Raw genomic sequence first — 21,448 nt, forward strand, 5'->3', positions numbered from 1 at the left:
CCTCCCACTTTGAGGGGTGTGTGACCCCCCCCCCCCCTCCCCAACCACGCCTCACTGCTTCCTAATACACCCGCATTTCCTCTTACGGTGCAGGAATGAAAAGATACAATTTCAGGCAGTGAGGAGAGCGGGAGAGCATAGGACAAAAGAGACAAGATACTGCAATTTAGGGGTCACTGCCATTCTCCCCACAGTAATTACTACACTTCCCTTAACGCTACCTCTGCTAATGCACCTCCCCAACACACACGGCTGAAGCCAGCAGACTTGTATTAGCCAGAACAAGTGTCCAGACACTGGCTATATTGTGAATTCGGAATAGGCTCTATTTTCTAGAGACCGACTTCTATAAGAGACCCTGATGACTTAGGGACACAGAGACCTTGGTTGACCTATATAGTCTATCAGCTGTGAGAGTGAATGAGTGACTGACTCAGAGTGCGTGTGTGTGTGTGTGTGTGTGTGTGTGTGTGTGTGTCTCAGAGAGAGAGAGAAAGAGAACAAACTTATCCTGACACGTCCATCCCAGGGATTGTCTATGGATAAGTGAAATGCCCAAAATGAAATTGACGTTCTCAATTCTCTGGCCTGAGCTGGCAGCCTATGAATATGTCAGGGCCGTTCTGAAAGGGCATAAGTCATTGTGTCGGGACTGAGCCAAATTGAAGTAAATGAATGACCAAGAGTGTCCAGGCCTGTTGTCTCCCGGGCTGCGCAAATGAAACTCGCCTCTCCATGTGCAGCAGCACCTGAACCTCCACATGATTGACTAGACTAAGTGCTTCCCCATGCTGATGAACAGTGGCTGAAAACTGGGCTGCAGAGGTCAATGGGCCTGAGGATGAAAGCTTGATATCTTATTCTGAATGCTAGTTGAAAGATTCTGGCAATGGAAAATCCAATGTGTGTGTTTGCATGTGTAGTTTGTTCCACCAACTGCACTTAGTGTTCTTCAAACTGAACTGGAATCAGCTTTGCATTATTAGCACTTTCATGTATAGTAAAAAAGTAAATTGCTTTTTTCTTCCGAAATAGTAGCATTGCCTGAATGACACATGGACAGTGTGGGGTGGACGGTTGTGGTATTAGTATTAGGGATGAACAAGGAAAATGCACAATAAATCTGTAATCTGAATTATATCAAGAATCATCATAAAAACAACATGCAGCAGATTAAGATCACCATGATTATGTAAACATTTTGTTGTTTCAGAATTGTATTAGACAATTCTAGTCGTGTGGAACAAAATTTATTTTCAAAGTACAACTGAGTTGAACTAAAAGCCTGAAAAGTCTTTGTAGAAGACATAATCCAGTTGTGTTTGCATTTTGCTGTTTTCTCAGAATCTTGGACACTTTGGAGAAGAACAAAAAGTGCTTCAGTTTAGTAACTTTAGTAACACACACACACACACACACACACACACACTAGAGCAAGCACTTAAGAAAACTTTGAAGATGAATCAATTTCTGTATTATAGTGAGTTCAAGATGCTTGGTGCCGAATCGAACCGTTCGGCGTGCACTTCATAGCAGTCAGGTGGCATTGATGTCCTGATTGATCATGGGATGGAAGTGACTGGGAAGAAGACAGGGATTACGCTTGTCAAACGCAGTCGATACCGTGGGGCTGGATGCTCAAATGTCTGCTGTTAATCTCAAATAGGGTGTGGTGAACACTGAAGCTGGTGTGTGTGTGTGTGTGTGTGTGTGTGTGTGTGTGTGTGTGTATGTATGTGTTGGGGGGTGGGGGGTGTTGGGTTCTCCTCCCATCTCCTCAGCTCTCAGGAGTGCAGAGATACACAGCTGCCATGTTGGCGTGAGAGTCTGGGGCTTCAAGGTGTGAGTTTTTCACAAGATTTGCAATGGCAAATAAATAGTGTTACATTTAGGAAGTCTAGGAAAAACAAACAAAATGCTCATTTGTCTTCTGAACTGTTTAATCGAATTCAGGGTCGCAAGGGGGTGGAGTCTATCCCAAGAGCACAGGGCACAAGGCAGGAACCAGTCTCATACAGGGCAGTAGGCCACACACACACACACACACACACACACACACACACACACACACACACACAGCGGACCTATTTAGAGACACCAATCATAACATGCAAGTCTTTGGAATGTGGGAGGATGTCTGAGAGTGAAACCCATGCAAGCACAGGGAGAACACGGTACTTGTTAAAATGCAGCTTTAATTTGACAATGTGATACCACCAGCTGTTGCTTAGAGGAACAAGTCAAGTTTTTCTAAAAACACAGCTGGAAATTACTTTTGAAGTAGGGATGAAATCTGTGATGCACTCCGGAAAATGTTTTGTAATGTGATTTCCTGCAGTGGTGATGGCATATTGTTCTATGTATATATGTATCAATGTAAGTTTGGAGTCTTGTCCTCTGTACTACTGTCACTTTGTCACTTTGTACCACTGTCACTTTGCTGCTGGGAATTGTGAATTTCCCCATTGCGGGACTAATAAAGGCTTATCTTATCTTATCTTATCTTCTGGCCAGAGCTTGAATGTAGAGCTCCAACACACGGTGATCTGTATTCCCCAGCATGGCCACACCAGTCAGTCATGCTTCCAAAGCTCTGAATCACATTTTAAAGACACATTTTCAATAATGGCATCGACCTATCAACGTTGAGAAGGAATTGTAGTGTTAGCTAAAGTTGTGGCATAGTAGGCCTAGTTTGCTGTAACAGATATGTTACAGTAGGCAGCGGGAGGCCGGGGTGCGGGAGGCCGGGTTGCGGGAGGCCGGGTTGCGGGAGGCCGGGTTGCGGGAGGCCGGGGTGCGGGAGGCCGGGGTGCGGGAGGCCGGGTTGCGGGAGGCCGGGTTGCGGGAGGCCGGGGTGCGGGAGGCCGGGGTGCGGGAGGCCGGGGTGCGGGAGGCCGGGTTGCGGGAGGCCGGGTTGCGGGAGGCCGGGGTGCGGGAGGCCGGGGTGCGGGAGGCCGGGTTGCGGGAGGCCGGGTTGCGGGACGCCGGGGGTGCGGGAGGCCGGGGTGCGGCGTGCCATGGTACAGCGTCTCCCCAAGCAGCCTTGGCTGCCGGAGTTATTTACGGCCGACTTTTCTTTTATAGAAAAATCAAGACATGATTGATTCAGGTTAATGTGACGTCGAGGCTGCGCCGTGCTGCGTTCGAGCGCTGGGGTTAACAGAAAACACTAACTTCCATAAAGCCGTGCGGGGATAAATCATGCTTATTCTGCCGGCCTGACAGCTGTTTAAGCAGTGGCAATCATCGAGAGCACCGCGGCCGGTGCTGCTCTCTGCTCAGCGAAATGTCATGGGGGGAGTTGTGTTGGAGTGAGGGACGACGTGGTGGAAGGTGGAGAGGAGGAGAGGAGGGGCACATGAGAGAGAGGGAGAGGGAGAAAAGGCTGAATGGAGCTGGAGAGGATATCAAGGAGCTATCGGGGGCAGGTGCTTTACATAAACGTCTCAGCGAGCAGTAAGCAAATTCTGTCGACGTTGAAACGCAATGAAACAAAAGAGGCGCTCTGAGAGGTGAGTTGAAACGCCCCTGGTGCATTGGTCCTGTGGCAGGATCCACTCTCTCACTACCCCCCCCCCCCCCCCCCCCCCTCGCTCTCTGTCTACCTATCTCTAGAGCATTTTGGGAGGAGCAAGATTACGGTGTTTGCTTTTATCTGTCAGAGATCAATATTTCAAACGTCCGATAAAAGAGGAAATTGAACTGGGAATAGACTGAAGTGCTGTAAAAGTACAAAGCACAATTATCAAAAAGCACTTAAAGAGTCTAATAGGATACACATATTAAAAATGCCCAAATGGATGTCTTGGAGCCATAATGAGAGCTCTTCCTCATCCCTCCTCTCCCTCACCCTGCCTGGGTTCACCAGTGAGGGCTTTTGATCATATCAACCAGGCTGGGCAGCTGTCTCACTGGTCTGGAGAGAGCAGGAAGGTGTATGGACCCCCGGAGACCCATGCTGTTGTGTTTTAACGCAGCACCATTAGATGTGACGGGATGCCTGCCTCGTTTATGCGTCTGTCATTATAGACATAAACGGGGGATCACAGCAGGCTGCAGACATGAAAGCAGGGAGATGCCAAGGGAACACACAGGTGCGGGGCCTGAGGTGTACGGACATCAGTAATAAGCAGGCTGTCTGTTGTATGCTGTGTATCACATTGCATATTCTGCCTTTAAACACACTGCTCATTAATTTCTTTGCAACTAACAACATATTACAATATGCAGAAAGCAGATTTAGATATAGATAAAAGGTACAATATGGGCAATATTACAATTAACAGCTAAGCGGTCTTAGAAAACACGTACACTGGTGCACACGCTTCACAAGGTTTCCAGAGAAACAAGACATTTCAGACAGAGATCCTTCATCTGTTGTGCAAGCAACGTCTTTATAGCTAATATACTTAATATTGCTGCCAAGAATCAATGCAAAATAGATCAAATATAGATCAAATAATACCTGCATTTTATTTTCAACATTCCTCATTTTGGTTTCTACTGTAGATGTGTCATTCATGTACTGATGAAAAATATTCTAATTCCATATTCCATTTGTATATGATGACTCTACCTAAATTATAGAATTAAGACATTCGAAACAAGTTACTAGATTGTCACAACTCTAATCTGATCCAAGGAAATGCCCTTGGAGAATGAACCACCTGTAAGACACTGGTGAGAACTTTCTCAGTTTTCTCTAGTTCATTGTGTAGGATAAAAACAAACTTAGTGCATCCAAGCCTTAAAACTGTCACCTGACCTGCCTACAGTTGGCCTCATCTCCTACCATCACACACAGGTGGATTAGGAGTGGTTGAAAGGAAATATCAGGACAAACCTGCCCCCACCCCTTGAAAGGAGCCCAATAACAGCCACTTTAGGTGCAGTGCATGGTGGGTAGGTCTGTTTGACACCTGGTCCATATCTCATATCATGTTCAGCATAGTGACTGTTCACCAGCAGGTCACATACACCTCCCTCAACATGTGGGGAGTGTGAAGGTTGCATGCAGACACCCCAGGGAACTGAGCTGGGAGGTCCTGCTTGCTTGGGTAAGCCCCTCTTAATTTTAAAGTCAAAGGAGGCACTCTTTTAAAAGAGCCATGGCACTTATGGTTGGGGTTTTTTGTGTGTGTTTGAAAACCCTACACCACTTGGAGTGTCAGTGATCCATGTACAAGTGTGGATGTGGACAAAAATGAGGGAATGCCCCTGGTGACATATTACCTCAGACCTTTACAATCAACCCTATGCAAAACTACAGGTGAATGTCACAACCATTGCCCCCCCCCCCCCCCCCCCCCCCGAAGTGCCAACCAGCCTATCTGCCACATGGCACGAGGCCACCAGGGAAGTGCCATTATTGGCTGTCGGTACACAGCATGGTCAGAGGGCAAAGTATTGGGAAGCCAGTGAGTGGTTAGCTGCAGTGGGTGACTGACAAGGCCCTGTTCACTGCCTCACCACCAGGAGATGTCCTGTGATAATGGGCACATCTTACTAACCAATCAGACACTGTCAGAGGTGTGGCAGGCTGAGAAACCTAGCAGAAACTATGTATACCCAAATATCTGAAATGTTCAACTTTACTATTATTTTATCAAGTAGGTTTAATCATTTTAAATAAATCCTCCTTCCAAACTCGTCTTATGGCGCATTTCCACACGGGCCTGCTTGGCGCGGTACGGTTCGATTCGCGACGGTTTGTGAGTGTTTCCATTAGTACCAGGTACAAGTTTGCCGATACTTTCAGGTACTTTTTTCGTACCTACTCGCTCGAGGTTCTAACCGTTCCAAAGCGGAAAACTTCTGTGACGTGGAAGAACATCATGACACTGACTGGCCAGGGAGCGTCGTCACAGGTTGCGTCACAGAACAGCATGACACTGATTGGCCAGGGAGTGTCGTCACAGGTTGCGTCACAGGAGAGCGACTCCTCCGCTATCGCCATCTCGTCCATTTTTGTACGGTGTTGTGGTCGCATACAAATGATGTCACGACACTACAACCCGCGCGCCAACAGCGACTCCACCCACATTGTGGTGGTCCACCATTGTAATGGAAACACAACGCGACCGTACCGCTCCGTTGCGAAATGATCCGTATCGAACCATACCGCGCCAAGCAGGCCCTAGTGGAAATGCGCCATTAGACGGCACAACTGGCCATACTCTGAGGCTAGAGCTGATGGAGTTCCTCACTTGAAATGTGTTGTGTTCTTAGAGCTCATGCAGAATAAGCAGAGTTGGGCAAGAAGTGGTTTACCTTGTTCACCAAGAGTGATCAGCTGTGAGGTCAGTAGGTCAAGAAGACAAAACAGCTGGCTATACATTCCTCAAAGTGAGCATGTGCTACAATATACTCTTCCTGATTGGTTGGTCAGGAAGAATTGAGGAGTAGCAGAAAATGATGACAATCAACGCTGCCATGAATGGTCCACTTTCTTGCACATACCTGGCTTCATTTGACTAGACATGCTGTTTAAAAGCATAACGTATGATCTGACGGTCTGCTTATGCACCCAAGCACGTACATGCTGAGGTAAATTAAAAGGTTTTCTTTCTGAAATCCCATTTTTTAATTCTCCATGGTCTAAAATGCCTCTTATGTTGTCAAATATTTTTCATTTAAAGCTGTATTTCTGTCTACATAAATTTTCTTTCCAAAAATAAATCTGAAATTAGATATGAGTACTTTGGAGGATATATAGTCCACATCTTTCCGTCTACATTTCTTAACTACATTTCTCCTTAAATGATGTGACTGAAGCCTCATATGTGGTGAGTCATAAATCAGAAGGAATTACCGAAATCCACTTACTGCACATATTTGTGTCATAAAATTGTCATCCTCGAGGATTTGATTTTTGTCCTGAGACAAAGTACTGCAAACAAGCAGCTAAAATGCCCTAGAACATGCACTCGTCGTAATTTGGTTGTAAACTGGTAATGGCTATATATTTGGCATAACAGCACAACAATGAGACCCCAGCAAAACAATAAATAAAAGAGCTTGTCAATAGTGTGTTGTAGTATTTAAGTAGAAGGGAAGCCTTATTGGTCTCTGTGGTTAATATTTAAGACAAAGTAATATGTGATTTGCTGGTCAATGATTAAATATATTTGAATGAGTGCTCTATAATCCCCAAGTCTACTGAGAGGTAATAAAGGTAATATGGAAATGAATAAGATATGAGAATACGCAATGTAATACACAGGCAATCCTGAATCAATAGCATTCTTTTAGAAAAACAAGGACGTTAAGTTATCTTAAAGACCAGACCGAATTAGAGAGCAGTGGTAATAGAGGTGATATCTTTAGAATCTCTTGATTGAAACATCCTATTAGCAGAGAGCTAGCATCATATGACACATCATTCATTTCCCCCATATCTTAATGGTCCATCATTAGTCATATAATCAATATGTTTTTTGATGAAGAGAACTCAAGAACGCACACTTCATCTTCATGTCTATGGTTTTTTCAGGGATTTATTTTTCTGATCAATAGGGAGATTATCTGGTGAATGACAAGTATGCAAGGGGAAACTTCCTGTCAGCCTCTCTCTCTCTCTCAGGACGACACACACATACACACACACAAACACACATTGCACAGTTAATCATGTAGTGCTGTGATCAGTGGGCCAGTATAATTGGAGGCACATACTTAATTGCCAAAAGTAAGACATTAACTAAATTACTTTTTAAAGATTTAAGACAGTCAAAGATTTTATTCATGATGAAATATCTGTGGGTTCAGATTGATGGGTAAAGAAAGTGGGATCTTTCACCTATAAGTAAGCACAAATCCATTAAATCAAATCTGAATCCCCAACACTAAATAATTTGCAATTCTGGACAAAAGATACTTTGGTAATGTAGACAGGCAATTTTACTAGCCGGCACTGCCAATAGTACATTTGTTACACATTTGTTTAGTGTTCTTGGTTTTACTGAGCAGTGGAATCTTTATGCATGTTCTGCAGGATCATGGCTTTACGCTAAAATACTGCCCTGTGTAAGCGCCTCAGTAGAGGATCGATGACATCACGCTCGTCAGCTGTATCAGTGCCCTGCTTACTGTGGTGTTCTTTGCATATAATTGCAAACATTGGAATAGCATTTGTTCTCAATTTAAACGCACTTAATAGGTCTAACAACCTGCCTGAGCTCAGTATCCTGGTCAAAGTCTTTTTCCAAGGACATTAGCAGTGGGTAAAAAAGGCCACATGATCCATTTTTCCATACCTGAGTCAAAATCAAACATTTATAGATCATCCTGTTGAAGACAGACCACTAAAGTCACTTGCACAGACTTCAATTAACCTTCTGAGGTGTTAGAGTACTGCCTAGAGACTTTCCCCTCTTTTTCTCTTTCTTTCTCTCTCTCTCCTTCTCTCCCTCTCGAGTTCTGATGTGTAATGATGGGTATCCTTGTCGGCTTCAGATCTTTGTCATGTGGTTGAAATTTCTTTTGTCCTTTGCCAATAACTTTTCTCTGCAATTCCAATCACATTTTTGATATTTGCTTTATATGATGGGACATTAGACTGAAACTGCAGGTTGAATCTATTGACAAGTTCTGAGCCCTTTTTGCGGCTCTTGGGAAGTGTAGTCTTATGGAATATAGCTAAGGTCTTGTTGGTCTTTATAATGGTTTGAGCTAGTGCATATTTACACAAAGTACAGCTGCCCTTGGAAGGGATTAATAAGATACTCATGCTTTATGTGCAGCCCCACATCCAAGTATCCAGGTTTAATATATAGCACCGATGTTTCCATATTATCATAATCGGTCTTGCTCCTCGTGAATGTATGCTTAGACTTTAGAAAAATGTTTTAAATATGGGCACAAAATAATCCAAATTACTGCTATGGTATCATGATAATTATATATGAACGTGAAGGACAGTTCAGAAACATCTACAGAAGATCCGTGTAACCTGCAGATCTCAGGCCAGTGTTCTGGCAGACACACGTGCTCAGCCTGCAAGCATGCTTCCCCGTGTTAATGAAGCAGAAATACATTTTGAACACAGCTTATGCACCAGAGAGGGATGAGAAGGGCTCAATAAAATATACACAGGAGGTCAAAACGGAGGAGGAAGGGAAAAAAAGGAAGAAATAAAAAGAAAACCTTTTTGACAACGTTAAGCCAGGCAGTGGCTCTGCGGCTGTTAGGAGTGGGGTTTTTTTTAATCATTTCTTCTGATGTTGGATCATGGGAAGAGCTGAGCTATTCAAGGGTAAGCAAAGTCAGAGGCAGTTCCGTACTGTAACACTAACAAAGACACGCACATGGTACTGACGGGCGGGAGGGCGGGGAGTGTTGGAGCAGAAGGCTCGTGAATACCGAGCAGGGCTGCAGTCAGCTCAAACACGCCTCGTCACACTCTCTGTGTCCTTACAGTGCGTCACAAAGCATGCTTCAAGTGGGCACCCTGGAATGCCTCATCACACATAACCGAGCTGTGTACTTCTCATAATGAAACCAAAACAGGCAACACAAAACCCTGCTGGAGCTTCCTGTGGAAAGGAGATCTGCGTGCGACGTGAACTAAAGGGCTTCGTGAAGGTGAAACCGGCCGAATCAGAACCCAAAGCATCGGCACGCGCTGCACGTGAGGCAGAACGTGTCAAAGGTCACACGTTCCTGCGCCGGACCGCTGCTGGGACGAGCAGGAAATGAACATACTGGTGCATGTCAAAGGCGGGACCTGCTGGAATAAAGGGCAGGTCAGGTAACAAAAGCCCCTCGTCTCCCACCAGGGGAGGCACCTCCATCTCATAATAAGATTTCTCTCACACAGCAGCAGGGGTTAATGACTGTACACCTGGCCCCGGTCAGGCCGGATGATATTTTAGCCTCTTCGTGGGTCTGGGTTGATCTATGAGGAGCGCAGTACTTTTGGGGGTGTATAAATTAAAGCAATAGGCCCGGCTGACAGGTGGGACGATGAAATAACGGGCACTTTAGGTAATTCCTCCAATAAAACAGTCCGACCCCCGTGCGGGTAGAGAGTGGGGTGGGGGGTTGATAGAATCAAATGCACTTGTAGAGGTCGCTGACAGGATCATCTGTCTAGTCAGGGCCATTACAACAGCACAAAGAACAGCCACCTTCCAATAGCGGCAGCCAGGTGTGTATCTGTGTGTGGGGGACAGAGAGAGAAAGTGAGAGGGCTGGAGAGATAGCTGTTTTTTTGTTTTTTACTGAACCAAAAAGGAGAGATGCATGGTAGTCCATTTGAACACACCCAAAACAAAAATAGCTTTTTTTTGGAGATAGTCTTTATTGGGGAGACAGCACCCATGAAATGCACCCTTTCACCACTGCCTGTCTGGAATTGCTAGGGTATTAGGAAATAACGTCAGATGTGGATGTAGGAATGACTGCTAAACACATATTCTTTATCACATTTGAATGTACAGAGGGATCTTATTTAATCACTGGACCCATTATTGCATCAACACACGATTCCTTTTGGCCAAGGAAACTTCTGGAGTTGATGTGTGTGTGTGTGTGTGTGTGTGTGGGGGGGGGGGGGGGGGGGGGGGGGGGGGGGGGGGGGGGGGGGGGGGGGGGGGGTAGTAGTGCTTAACATTATAAAAGATGATGGTGCATCATGGTAATAAATAAATGAATAAATATGCATCTGAAGGCTGGATAACAAATGCCAGCACTTGTGCAGGCCCATTAGTAGCTGACAGGCACACTGCTGGGGCGCCTGTATTTCAGTCTCATTAACTTCCCTCAACACATATACGCGCGCACACACACACACACACACACACACACAATGCTTTGGGCTCTCCTACTTCTACTGCCCCCTAACTCAGCACTCATAGACCATCCTGTCTAAAGCGCTTGTTTTACTGCTAACGAACTCATGCGTTGCACCTGTGATTTATGGCGTGGATTGAACTCTCACAAATCAGGGAATATTTTCATTGATTACCACAAATTGTCTAATCTGCACGATGTTGGTGGGTCTTGATTGGGTGGTGCTCGCCGATTGCCTGCTGCTAACTTAAAAATCAATCAGGAAGCACAATAAAGAGGGCGGGATGGATCCGGCCCAGGCCAGCCAATCGTCCTCAATCAAATTTGTGACAAATTTCAATCCATAAAGCCATCAAATGAATTCTAATTTGATGCCTACATGTGCACTTTCTCAAGGAGCAGGACCAAACAGAAAATCAATGGCCTTTCTTCTATTTGCCTAAATGCAACTTTAATGCAACAAACAACACATTAGCAAATTACACTTATTAGGAAAAAATGCAAGCGTTACCACTTTTCTTTAGGTTTGATATTCCATCGGCCTCTTTTTAACACCCAGTGCCAGAACAATATCATTCATTTACAAAACGGATAAGCATTTCACGGCTGTAGAAATGTGAAACATTTGTGCATTGAAAAAAAAACATGTTTTAGCATGGTATGTTGCATCCTACATGTTTTTATCTATGGTTTGGTTTACATAGACCTGGTGAGTAAGTGATCTGAAGGCTGAGATGGCATTGCAGGATCTGTAGCACGTTTGTCAGTTGTGTTTTGCTTCAGGAGGTATTTCAGTCTGCACTGTTGCCTAAACTTTACCTCACACTCAGCACCAGGCAGCAGACGTCATGGAGATGTTCTAGCATGTAAACAGGTGTGTGGTTTATCAGACAAAATCACATGCAGTTGGATCTGCTTAGCATCAAGCTGTCAGAAAGCTACAGGTTCCGGGGGGCACCTTTCAAATGGACTCAAGGAATGGGGCACTATGGCTTTTCAAGGCTTTGTGTGTGTGTGTGTGTGTGTGTGTGTTATATGAGGTGTGGATGACGTGTGGTGATTTTTATTAAGGCAGACAATGATGTAACCAACCTCAGGGGGCAGTTCAGCTAGCCACACATTACTATCATTGTCTCCCCATTTCTCTCTCTCTCTCTCTCACACACACAGCCTTAGGGTATCAGTGTACATCACTCCACATTGCATCCGCACAGTGGAATTATGTGCAGTCCTGACTAAAATAGTTCACACTGGAATGTCGATTCTGAATCTGGTTTGTTAAATGATAATCTCTACAAACTCTTCAACAGAAAACTACACATCCATAGATATAGCGCAGATACTTTTTTGAACTTTTAAAAGGCAACATCAGATGTGAGTTTCTAAAGACAATGAGGAAGAGAAAGAGAGAGAGAGAGAGAGAAAGAGGGAGATCGATAGAGAGAGAGAGAGAGAAGGCAAAGGAGTGATAGAGTAATTACTCAGTAATTTCATCCTCTTCTGTCTTGATTATGGGATCGCTTTAATCCTGTGCATCTGAAAAGGAAATATTTTAACTTGGTCATTTAAAAGTAAGAATTCATATGACTTTCTCCATCCAAAGAATTATAGATTTCAGGTTACAAATGACCTTGGAAGGAAAGAAAATTACACAGAGAAAGTAGGAAATAAAAGCACAAGGTCCAGACCAGTGCACGTGTGGGAGGGGTTACGTCTGGCACAGGTGGGAGGGGTTACGTCTGGCACAGGTGGGAGGGGTTACGTCTGGCACAGGTGGGAGGGGTTACGTCTGGCACGTGTGGGAGGGGTTTCGTCTGCCGCACCTTGCAACTAGAACTTGTAACTTATCATAAGAGCACAAAGTGAATCAAAACAAATGCGGAATAACTTCAGGTTTTCATTTGTTATGCTGAGATTGATCGTAGTAGATTTGTTATGTTTCCTTGTTTTTGAGTTTGTCCACCAAGCCAATGGCAGAAATGCTCGAGGTCCTTTATCTACTGCAGCAGGGACTATTTCTGCATGTATTACGATAGCTGGGTTATTCAAAACATACGCCAAAAATAACTAATGAGAACAAGTCATTATTGTCTATCAGCACTGCAGTAATGTGGGAAATTTGGGGGCGTATGGAGTAATCTACTTTCACACAAATGTACACACACACACACTGCTGCCTTTCTGAGCTGATTAAAAGCATATTTATGATTAACTTCCTGTTTTGTCTGCTTTATATCCTAGACCTGCAGTGATGTGTATTGTGTGTGCTGCGTGTGTGTTGTGAGTGCTGTGTGTGTAAGGTTGTGCGTGTTGTGAATGTGCTGTGTATGGTTGTGGTGTCTTATGTTTCTTATACATTTCAGATTGTCCTGTGATTCTCCTCTTTGTGGTTTGATTCAGTAATCCCATAGTTACATTGTGTCACTTTTCTATTGTCCCTTGTTTATTACTTTCTCCTGGTATCTGCGTTTAAATTCAGACAGTATATGACAGCAGATATGTTTTTTGAAGAAGAACTCAGTGTTAAATTACTTCTGATTGGTAATGAAAGAGCTGTGTTAGTGATTATGTAGTGACTGATATTTTTTCTTACTGATACTGGAATATAAGGTCAGAATGTTTACCTTGATGTATCTGAGAAAAGTTAGGAATGTTGCCATGAGCAACTGAGAGTAATGACTATGCAAACAGAGGAATGAAACAGAAAGAAAGAGAGTTCTCAACTTGTATCCCACCCTTTTAAAAATGTGATTAAATACCACCAAGAACTATGAAACCAGCACGCATGTCTAAAACATTACTTTAAACTACCTAAAAAAAAAAGGATAAGACATGGACCAAATTAGACGATTAGCAAAATCTGTGCTGATTGCACAATATATACGCTATTGTACAAGGGGCTATTAATGATTCTTAAGAAAAAGAAACAGACGTGTGTTTTCAGGTAATCGCCCCCTGCCCTGCTCCTTCTGCCCAGAGGTGAGTGTGTGGGAGGGTGCAAAGCTCATTACCGGTCAGTCTTTCGCATGACTGGCTGTCTGTGTGCTGCGTGTGCCTCCATAGGTTCCCCTTTCAGCTGTCCTGCCTGTCAATAGATCCATCCAGCCAATCGATGGCCTCCAGAACGGCTCCGAGTGATCAGCTCAGAGCCTGCCCAGTCTGCAAACACAATCAGTATGGAAATCCATCTTCAGAGCAGCATCGTGGAGCCAGAGGGAACTGCGCTCTCGTCGAAGCCTGCATTAGCAAACGTTCTCTCTCTCTCTTTCTCTCTCTCTCTCATCTTTTTTGTCTCTCTCTCAGTGCTTCTTCCTCTTTTGTAGACCTTAATAACAATGTACAGGACTTCCAACTAAGTGTGTCAAACTACACACGTCAAAGCCTAAAGTCCAAACCAGCACCGATTCCCACACGAACAATAATTCCTCACGCTGTGCATGTGCCAGGCAGGTCTGGCTATGGTGGCCGGTGTATTGCTCTGCTGGTGCTGCTTTGCATCTTCCCGTTTGTAATCATGTTTTCAAAGAGGACATTTTTACTTTCTCACTCATTACACCTTTTCACTAAACTCTCGTGTCAGTATTTGCTGGTCATCTCTAAGCCAGGAGCTTTAGCCAAGGCCATGACATCCATGTTGTAAGCAAACACACGTTCTTCTCCTCCACCTGTTCCCGTCTTACTCACCACCCCCCAGGAGGGGCAGGAGAGAGGGATCAGAGTGATAGGACGGAGGAGCGCAGTCGCTCTCTCACTCCTGGGCTCATTATCTATAACGTGACAGACCCTGGGGGAAATGCAAGAGAGGGAGGGATAGAGTGGGTGAAAGAGAAAATAGGAGGGAGAGAGAAAGACAAAGCAGGTGTGTGTGAGGAGGGAAGGTAAGAAAATTGAAAAATTGAACTGAAAGATGGAGAGAAAGTGGGGGGGATCACTGCTCAGTCCTTTTTCTCTTGTTCAGGTGGCTTGACCACTGAGAGGAGAGAAGGAGAGACAGAGAGACAACCAGAAAGACAGAAACAGTGAGAGATATATAGTAAGAGAGAGAGATAGAGAAACTGAGAGAGAGTGAGAGAAACAGAGAGAGAGACAGTGAGAGAGAGAGAGAGAGAGAGAGAGAGGTGTGGATGGTGGAAGACAAATGAATGTTGCAGTTGCTCTGTACACAGCGGAGATTGCTTATCGATCCGGAGGCTAGTGGTGGGGTGCGCTCGCCACAGCCCGGAGAATTTTCTGAGGGAGTTAATAAGCAGCAGCTCAGCTGTCCTGTCCAATCCAACACAGACACATAACCATGCCGGGATGCCCTTTCCTGTCCTCCTCTCCCCCTTTCCATCCCTCACTCCTTTCCAGCCTTTCACTGCCATCTCGTTTTCTCTCTCCGTGTCCATTTCTAACTCTCTCTGTCTGTCTTGTTCTCTTGTTCCTCCCTTTCTCACTCCCTCCTCTTCTCTCTCTTCCACTCGGCTGGGCCCTCGTGATAGATTGGAGTGACAGCCTATAGAAGGAGGCTAATCAAATTGTTTATTATCGCTCCGAATCAATATGTATGGATTGCTAGAGCATCAAAGTCAGAGGAGCAGCGTCGCAGCTGTGGGTTAGGGCCCCCCCTCCAAACCACCCCCCCCCCCCCAGACCAGCTGTGGGTTAGACACCCCCCACCCCCCGGGCACCCAAGACCTGCACTCTCTGTTCAACACACTTTCACTCTTACTTAAGTTGTGACGACCCAGAGGGGTCAGCTAAGCATGGACATGAGGGGGTGCATCAGACAGGATAAAACACACTGGTTCTCACACACACACACACACACCCTCCAGCCCCAAATGAGCGTCAGTCCCAGCTGAATGATAAACAGCCTATCAATCAAATTATTTCGGCCAAACAACAGAGATTGAAATGCAAAGCTTAATCTCTATTGGGCACTCAGGTCATGTGGGTGGAGTCATTGTTCATCGCTGTGTCTCACTGTTTAGAGTTTTGTAAGAAATATCAGTGCATAAAAAAAAACGAATCTACTTTTAGCCTTTTGGAAAGAACTCCATAACACACTGAGGTAAAACAGAGCAGTGTTTCTCGGTCTCACACACCCACATACAACATGACACCACACATATCCGTCTATATTTGATATATATTTCACCTCCGTTCTCTGCAGTTAAACACTTTATTCACTCTTTATATCATTTATCACTAACTTAAACAGACAAAAGATGCAACTCTATGTCCCCCACAGTGAGGTGATTTAGACCCGTGTGGGTCAGTAGAACCCATCCTGGTCCAGGTCCATGTAGTTGTGTTCACTTCACTATGGTACCATTCCCAGACACCCACTGAGTGGTGCTGAAGGCGAGTGGAGAGGCCGCCCTGTCCTGCGTCAGGACGAAACATGTGCACAGGACCCCTCACCGTTCACATCGACCGATTTCTCAGAGTCATGCAGAGGAGAACGAAAAAGAGTGAAATGTTCCTCTGATACCAATAATTGGAATAATAACCATGACGGAGAGACAGATTTGGAGAGCTGTGGTGAGGTGCAGATCGGGCGTGAGGGACACACAGGAGAAGGGGGACTCATCTGGGGCATAAATGCTGTCTGTCTTCTGCTGGAGAGGATCAATAAGATGAAGCTCACCGGATTTCACAGATGTCTGTCCGGGTTTAAACAAAGCATTTTTACGTCGTCGTGGATACCCAGCATGAGCAATTTGCCATGGGTTTTTTTATTTACTTATTTTTCAGCAGCGATGACATGGCAAACACAGAGAACAGCTGAGACCATGTCGTGCAGATGTAGGCAGACCTGTCAAGCACTGAAGCAGAATTAGTCTGGAGTTTTCCTTCTATAATGTACTGCTTTCTGGGAATCATTGCCACATTTAACTGGTAAAAAAGTGAAAATTGACATCACATAAAAAATACTAGATTTCAGTTTTTGTCTGGACATAAATAAACTGTCCTGAATTTGACTTGTGGTGAGGACAAAATTTCCACCCACATAACCAAACATCAGTGCCTAAAATATTAAGAGAATATTAAGAAAAGATGAAGGGCAGTGGCTTGATCACGTGCTTCTCTCAGATAGCCATTCTAGCACATGAACCCCACAGCAAAATATGTGGGCAAACATTTTCCACCATACCATACTGGTGGAGCGAATGTACACTGGCAGTCCCAACAGCAGAGCTCCCCACCGACTTCACACGCCACCTGAAGACTCGTTAGGTGTGCAGAAGCTCTTCTCTCTGAGAAACCCTTTAATCACACGTTTGGAAGTAGATCTTGCATTCATATTTGACCTGATTAATGATTCCTCTTGAATTGTGCTGTACACTATAGCATTATGTTCGATTCTGGGTTCTGGCAGTGCTTTTGTTAAATGGTTATTTTGTGATCCTAATCCATTTGTGCTTTGAGTAGACAGCGAAAGTTCTTTTGTAAACTGCATTGGATTAAAGCATCAATATCGCACCTGTGACATGGTGTGAATATGGTGCGTGTGACATTAGTATCACGCATCTGACATCAGTTTGGAGTGTGTGACAGTGCCAGGTGTGTGGGAGCTCTCCCGACATGCACTCTATTGGTTCGCAATGGCCCAGGGGATGCTGGGAGAAGTGAAAAACATCACCAATGACATGCTGTAACCCCGAGAACCCAGGCAGCTATACTGCCCTTCAGACTCCACCGGCCCCGCCCCTTCAGACTCCACCGGCCCCGCCCCTTCAGACTCCACCGGCCCCGCCCCTTCAGACTCCACCGTGCTGCTACAACGAGATGCTGCCCCATACCTGGACACGCGCAGCATTATTGATGGAACAGTGCAAATTAATTTCAGTCCATGACTAAAAACACAAGTCTGTACCATTAATATTTCACCCGTTAATACAAACTCCACGTCCACGTGGTGCCGACCCACCGTGCCCACGTCTGCTGTTTCTGTGTAAGTGATACAGGCAGAAGTGCACCTCCACCGTGATCACTGCTGATAACCACAGAATGAATAACAACAGGTGCAAGTTGGAGAAATAACTCTTCAAATTAAACAAAAGAATGGAATGAAACAGCAAAAAACGAGCAGCGACTCCTCTGAGCAGAGTGGATGTGCACGTTTGATTTGAACAGCAGTGTTAAGAGGGCACTCAGCAGAAATGGGACAGAGCCATGCGCATCCACCCATAGTGAATAGCATGACTTCATAAGGCCCGTTAATGTGTCATATCAGAGGTCTGTGTCTCAGTGAATGTGTGTGTGTGTGTGTGTGACTGTTTTCACAAGAGTGCCTATGTCTCAGAATATAATATCACATTAACGACATGGCATCATGACTTAATTTAGCTTAGTTTTTTCAACTTTACATATGTAAAGCATAACACAAAGTATAGACACACACATTTAACTCAACATTTATTAGGCATTTAACTATCAACGTGACCAGCCCAGAACAGTGAGGAGCGGTAATGTGTAGCGACGTCCAGGTCAGACAACGTTTACAATGTGATTCGGTCAAGATTAGCAAGGTTGCCAAACCTGAGAAACTCAAGTACCTTTTGTCATAGTGACTGAACTAGGAATCCTGGGCTTGTAGGCACTTTTCACCAAGACACAGAGGCATACGTAGTGTTTAAATATAGTCTTTCATTAGGTGAGTATCACAAACAGTTGCTGTCTCAGCTGGTAAATTAGAACACTTCACAAAAACACCCTGTTTAGAAACTGAACAAGACACTTTGAAATCTTACCTGCGATAGTCTGTGAAACCAGTATCTCTGACCAACGTTCATGACTCCTGACACACCAGCAGTCCACGTCAGCAGTGCGCTGCAAAAGTACTGATTACACACACCTGCCTGAACCTGCTTCATTTAAAAGTCCTACTTCAGTATAAAAGTATCCATCACTGGGCAATCCAGCAAATTTCAACATTCAAAAACTGCTTTGAATTTGCGTTACAATTCGCTTGTTTATGCAAATATCCACCAAATTTTTTTAATGTTGGCTCTGTGATCTATTTGTGCGATTTCATCTAAATTCATAGTGAATCGTGTTAAGTAAGAATCTTTGAATTAGCATGGACAAGTGGTGACATATTTTTAATCACTGTATAAAACACATAAAGGCAGACGGCATTTGACCATGGCTACGTTTAAATGTTGCGTCATGGCTTTCACTGTTGTTTTTCCTGTAGAACATGTGGTGTAGATGTGACTCTACCATACAAATACTGTTCCAGTGTTGGGCATGTCTGTTTGGGTTTATATTTATGAAGTGTAATGTAGTTTACAGCGTTGACACTAGCTTGGTGACTAGTCTGGGCAGATTCCAGAGTTGCTTCTTCACTTGTCCGGCATCTGCACAGTTGTCTACGAGACATCCTTGCATTAGGCTTAATTAATACACACTAGTGGCTTGATAAGTGTGGGTCTGAAAGGGGATCTCTTTAAGAGACACTTAATCCTGCCGTAGTCTCTCTTCTCTATCCTCCGTTACATTCTTCTCTCTCTCTCTTTCTCTATATTTCCCTGTATAGATGGTCTCCAGTGAACTCATTAGTAGACCATTCAACATAGAAGGCGCCCCCTACCCAACCCCCCAAGACAGACTGAGAGATGCATACTGCTGTTATTATGGTATTCATTAGTCATAGAAGTGTCTGACAGGTTCTTCATCCACACCCGATCCTTCATCTGCTGGGTGATTAATCACACCCTTTTATCACCCCTGCTACCGTACAGGGCCAGTGTCCGAGCTCTGGAAACACGCAGACCCCAGCAAGCGCAAACAGACGCACAGGACACAACAGAGACTCGAAGAGAAGTTCATACGTTTGTGGTCACACAGATATTTTATTCACCGGTGGAACAAATGTCAGTTCTGTTACTCTGGTTAAATTGCATGTGATTCATTATAAATAATTACAAAGAAAAATACTTGCTTCTTTATACAAATGATAATACGATTATTTTGTTTATTTCGACATCAATGGACCCCATCTCTCCTTCACTGTCTCTCTCTCTGTGGTTTCCTACACTAGCCATTGGCTTCTGTGAATCATTTCTCACACCTTGCAAAATGAAAGAAAGCGAAGAATTGGTGACAGATAAAACTCATCCGTTTGCTTACTGTGACGTGTTACTCTGACGCCTAGGAAATGCCCCCCCCCTCCCTGGCCATGTCTTGCTTTGAGGTCTTATACTGATGCAGATATCATTTCCATCATGTCATTTATTTGATATACTGTGTGTGTGTGTGTGTGTGTGTGTGTGTGTGTGTGTGTGTGTGTGTGTGTGTGTGTGTGAAAGTAAGAAGCAGCTCTGGCAGTGAATCAAATCAATTGATAGAGCAGTTAGCCTGCAGTCGCACGGGTGCTGAGTGAGCATGAAATATTATGGAGATTGTTCTTTAAAGTGATCTCTTCATCATCATCAGAGAGAGAGATAGAGAAAGAGAGAAAGTGGGGATAGAGAGAGAAAGAGGAGGTAGAGAGAGAGAGATTTTCCATGCGTAGCACAGCTGTCATAACTCAATCACCCGGATAATGCAGCAGAAGTCAACTGTGTGATGTGCACACACAAACACACACACACACACACACACACACAGACATAGATACGCGCACACAGATGGACACACACACTGTGTTCTGCAGCACTTCTAAGCAATGACTCCATGCATAAGCATGCATCATCTTCATTCATATCATCTTCACAGATGATTGCTCATATGAGACTTCACATCAGGGCATGCACGTTCACATGAGAAAACCTGGATTTAGAGCACATAACTGTCTTCCTGTGCCATGACTAGAGTTGATACTGATGGTGTGGAGGTCGCTATCACAGAAGACACAGCACAGTAAGGTCTGAGGGCAGCTCATGACCCTGGCTGATGGTCTGTTCCATCACATGGCTGAAAGGAAAGAGCTGCATTATTAACCACCACCGGATAACCTGCTGGTGTGTGTGGAGACGTGGAGATGTGTGTGTGTACTGGAGACCTGGAGACATGTGTGTGTGTGTGTGTGTGTTGACCTGGAGACGTGTGTGTGTGTGTACTGGAGACCTGGAGACATGTGTGTGTCTATTGGAGACCTGGAGACATGTGTGTGTACTGGAAACCTGGAGACGTGTGTGTGGCGACCTGGAGACATATGTGTGTGTGTGTGTGTGTGTGTGTGTTGACCTGGAGACGTATATGTGTGTGGAGACCTGGAAACGTGTGTGTGTGTGTTGACCTGGAGACGTGTGTGTGTGTGTACTGGAGACCTGGAGACGTATATGTGTGTGGAGACCTGGAGATGTGTGTGTGTGTGGAGACCTGGAGATGTGTGAGTGTGCGTGTGTGTGTGTGTGTGTGTGTGTGTGTGTGTGTGTGTGTGTGTGTGTGTGTGTGTGTGGAGACCTGGAGACATGTGTGTGTGGAAACCTGGAGACGTGTGTGTGTGTGTGGAGACCTGGAGACGTGTGTGTGTGTGGAGACCTGGAGATGTGTGAGTGTGCGTGTGTGTGTGTGTGTGTGTGTGTGTATGTGTGTGTGTGTGTGTGTGTGTGTGTGTGTGTGTGTGTGGAGACCTGGAGACGTGTGTGTGGAGACCTGGAGACGTGTGTGTGTGTGTGTGTGTGTGTGTGTGGAGACCTGGAGACATGTGTGTCGTTGT

At 44.9% G+C, this 21,448-nt stretch overlaps 1 long non-coding RNA gene across 1 annotated transcript in view; it reads right to left on the bottom strand.

Moving 5' to 3' along the window:
* LOC143510444 (uncharacterized) overlaps positions 1–18,626 on the bottom strand; it is a 33,409-nt gene extending 14,783 nt beyond the window's left edge. Inside the window, exons 1-3 of the long non-coding RNA XR_013129995.1 lie at positions 18,534–18,626; positions 13,806–13,953; positions 12,276–12,330 (exon numbers count right to left, since the gene is read on the bottom strand). This is a non-coding gene — a long non-coding RNA (uncharacterized LOC143510444). The remainder of the gene's footprint in view (positions 1–12,275; positions 12,331–13,805; positions 13,954–18,533) is intronic.
* Positions 18,627–21,448: the final 2,822 nt, after the last annotated feature.

Source organism: Brachyhypopomus gauderio, chromosome 1 (assembly GCF_052324685.1).
Source record: "Brachyhypopomus gauderio isolate BG-103 chromosome 1, BGAUD_0.2, whole genome shotgun sequence".
Lineage (NCBI taxonomy): Eukaryota > Metazoa > Chordata > Actinopteri > Gymnotiformes > Hypopomidae > Brachyhypopomus > Brachyhypopomus gauderio.